This window comes from Benincasa hispida, chromosome 10, assembly GCF_027475165.1.
Source record: "Benincasa hispida cultivar pf3 chromosome 10, pf3_genome.v1.1, whole genome shotgun sequence".
NCBI lineage: Eukaryota > Viridiplantae > Streptophyta > Magnoliopsida > Cucurbitales > Cucurbitaceae > Benincasa > Benincasa hispida.
Window position 1 is genome coordinate 22,583,919 of NC_143487.1, and position 3,709 is coordinate 22,587,627.

Below are 3,709 nucleotides of genomic sequence, written 5' to 3' on the forward strand. Positions count from 1 at the left end.
GGCTAGTCGTTATAGGAACAAGAGTTGTTCTGATATTAATGATTGGTTGAGTTCTTCTCAATTCAGAGGAGGGATAACTGGCCTCCCTTTGGTGGCTTTTGTCCTAAAACTTTGAAGTGTCATTGCAAAACTAGATGTCACACGAGGTTCATGTTAGTTTTGCTAAAACCTTATTGGATGTTGTTTTTGTTTTATAACAGGTATTTGCTTAAAACCTAACATAGGTCAATGCATTTTTCTTTTCAGTAACTCGTTAGTATTTCCGTTTAAAGCTTTTAAAAATGACTGATTTATTACGGTGGAAAGAATCATGTGAAACAAATTTCATGGCAAACGCCCTCCAACCCACTAGTCTCCAAAAGAGGAGACAAGATAATAAATATGATTTATTGGTCTTGGAAACATGTTCGGTAGAGAATGATGATTCTGCTTGGATCCTTGATTCAGGTGCTACCAATCATGTCAGTTCCTCTTACTAAGGATTTAGTTCCTGGCAAATGTTGCCACTGGGAGAGATGACTGTTTAAGTCGGTAATGGCGAGGTTGTTTTAGCTGTTGTTGTAGGCAAGCTAAAGTTATTTTTTGACAAGAAACTTTATCTGTTACTGGATAATGTTTTAGTAATTCTTCATATTAAGAGGAACTTAATCTCGGTTTCTTGTCTCATTGAACAAGACTATATGTCTCCTTTTCTGAGAATAAATTTTTTATTTTCAAGAATGGAATTGAGATTGGTTATGGTTCAATGGAACATAACTTATATATACTAAGGCTGTTAGTCATAAAAGGCTTGTTTAATACTGAAATGTTTAGTATGGAAACAACCGCTAAAAGACCAAAGGTTTCTCCAAAGGAAAACACCCATCTTTTGCATCTAAGGTTAGGTCACATCAACCTCAATAGGATTGAGAAGTTGGTGAAAAGTGGACTTCTAAAGAGTTTAGAAGAAAACTCCTTGCCAGTATGTGAATCATGCCCTGAAGGCAAGATGACCAAACAACCCTTTACTGGAAAAAGTTACAGAGCCAAGGAAGCCTTCGAGCTTATACATTCAGACCTTTGTGGTCTGATGAATGTTAGAGCTCGAGGTGGGTATGAATATTTCATCTCTTTCATAGATGATTATTCAAGGTTTGGGTATCTCTTCCTAATGTAACGTAAGTCTGAAGTCCTTAACAAGTTTAAGGAGTATAAGGCTGAAGTTGAAAACTTGCTAGGTAAGAAGATAAAAACACTACGATCTGATCGTGGTGGAGAATATATGGACCTCCAATTCTAGAACTATATGATAGAACATGGGATTGCGTCCCAACTCTCGGCCCCTGGTACACCTCAACAAAATGGTGTATCAGACCTTGTTGGACATAGTTCGGTCTATGATGAGTTATGCTCATCTTCCAGACTCGTTTTGGGGTTTTGCAGTGCAGACTACATGTTATATCCTGAACACTATTCCCTCGAAAAGTGTTTCTGAAACACCTTTTGAGTTATGGAGAGGTCGTAAAGGTAGTTTACACCACTTCGGGATTTGGGGCTGTCTGGCATATGTGCTAGCGACTAACCCAAAGAAGTTGGAACTACATTCGAAGGTTTCACTTTAAGAGTTTTGGGCTTTAATGTCGGTTGGAAAAAGTGAAATCGAATGTATAATGTTGGTTAAAAAAAATGGAACTTTAATGTCGGTTTTAAACCGACATTGAAGATCGACTTTAATGTCGGTTTAAAACCGACATTAAAGGTCTCAATTTTTTTCTTACTTTATTAAAAAAAAATCTCTTTCATTTTAAAGAAATCTTCTCCCTCCCTTTCACTCTCTCTTACTAAACCCTCTCTTCTTCAAATCTTTTGTTTCCTTTTCACTCTCTCTTACCAAACCCTGTTTTCTCCAACAACGTAAAGTCCGATCTTCAACAACGGATGTTTGATTTCGTGGGCATTGTCATTTTCGTGGGTCTCTGTCCAGCGTCCGACGTCTTTTTTTGTCTGGCGTTCCGTCCGACGTCTCTTTCTGTCCAGCATCCGATGTCTCTTTCTGTCCGACCGTACAGCTTCATGGGCATTCTAGCTTTTCCAATCCAATGGATCCAGCGTTCGTGGCGTTCTGTCTGACGTTCCGTCTAGCCGTCCATAGATCTGTAGATTCGATAGGTCTATAGATTTTGTGGATCCGGCGTTCGTGGCGTTCCATCTGTAGATTTGTCCAGCCGTCCGTAGATCTTCTCGCCGTCCATATATACGACTTGCAAAAACCTATTGGGATCATTGGTTTGTTGGATGAGGCTTGGTACAATCTAAGTTATTCCATATCAATTGGTGTGTGTTAGCTATAAATTACTCTGTTGTACTATATCCTTATCCTCATTTTCCTTTCCTTGCAGTATGTTCCCAAGATCAACTCATGAAACATTCTCAACCAAATTATTCCATAATTTTCCTACTCATCCGAGGTTGGAAAGAACAAAATTTTCAGAAAAAGATTTCACCCTTTCCCATTATGCTGGAAAGGTGTGTAGTAGTTTAATGTAAATATTTGATCTTATTGTTTGAAATAAATACTATTTACTTCATTTAGCTAAGGTTGTTGTCTTTTTCCTCTTTCTGCAGGTCACTTATCATACAGATACCTTTTTAGATAAAAATCGTGATTATGTTGTGGTAGAGCATTTCAATCTATTGGCTTCTTCTAGATGCAATTTTGTTGCTGGCCTTTTCTCATCCTTACCAGAGGAATCTTCAAGATTATAGTATAAATTTTCTTCCGTAGCCTCAAGATTTAAGATGAGACTGAAAAGTATTTTCAACCTATATACCGTGTACCAATTCTCAGTGTTCATAGTGTTGGTAGGTTGAAGTTTTGCCAATGATAATTTGGAGGTATTATATAGGAAAATATTTGTGTTATTCTAGGAAAGATTTTGAAGATATTTGGATAGTAACCTTTTGCGTATTTTGCTTTTATTCAATAGAATTAGTATTTGTCCAAGTAGAGGACAGGAAAAGAATGGCGTTCTGGATGAAAGCCATGTTTTACTATAACTACAATGGTGTACTATTTGGGGAGTTTTTTCTTTGAGTACAATTACTTAGATTTTTGCATCTTTTTATTTGATGAGTGATGCTTACTACATGATTTTTGCATCTTTTTATTTGATGAGTGATGCTTACTACAATGCTTGAACTAATTTTAATGAATATATATAAGCGAGAAGTTATGCAAACCATATATCTTTTTATTTAATACGACTGTAGGGGTGTGAGATCGAACTCTAGACATTTGAGATGATAATTTAAGTACTATATAATGAGTTACTAACATTTTTATTTTGTTTTAAATGTCTAATTATTGAAAACATATGACATATTTTGAATACACATTTACTCAATGATCCTAGAGCTCACTTTCAATTATGTTTTGTGGTTAAATTACAAATTTGATCCTTATATTTTAGGAAAAGCTAAAATTTAATTTTTATAGTTTGATAGATAGCCTCATGAATAGTTTTTACAAGGACTTTATCAAACCATGAAACCAAATTCTAAATTCTAATTATAAATTAAAGGATTAAATTCTACCTTCTCCAAATAATAGGTATTAAATTTATAATTGAGCCCTTTCTTTTTTAATTTTAGAACTAGCTTTGTTCCTTAAACTAGAGGCTATGTTTGTGGCGGCCTACATGTTCCCATTCAAAGGTCTACGCGTGTTTTA

The 3,709-nt window shown here is 35.6% G+C and overlaps 1 long non-coding RNA gene across 1 annotated transcript; it reads left to right on the top strand.

Moving 5' to 3' along the window:
* Positions 1–1,840: 1,840 nt before the first annotated feature.
* On the top strand, positions 1,841–2,865 carry LOC150033197 (uncharacterized). Its single transcript, XR_016523630.1, has 3 exons — positions 1,841–2,284; positions 2,379–2,505; positions 2,605–2,865. It is a non-coding gene; the product is annotated as an uncharacterized LOC150033197 (long non-coding RNA).
* Positions 2,866–3,709: the final 844 nt, after the last annotated feature.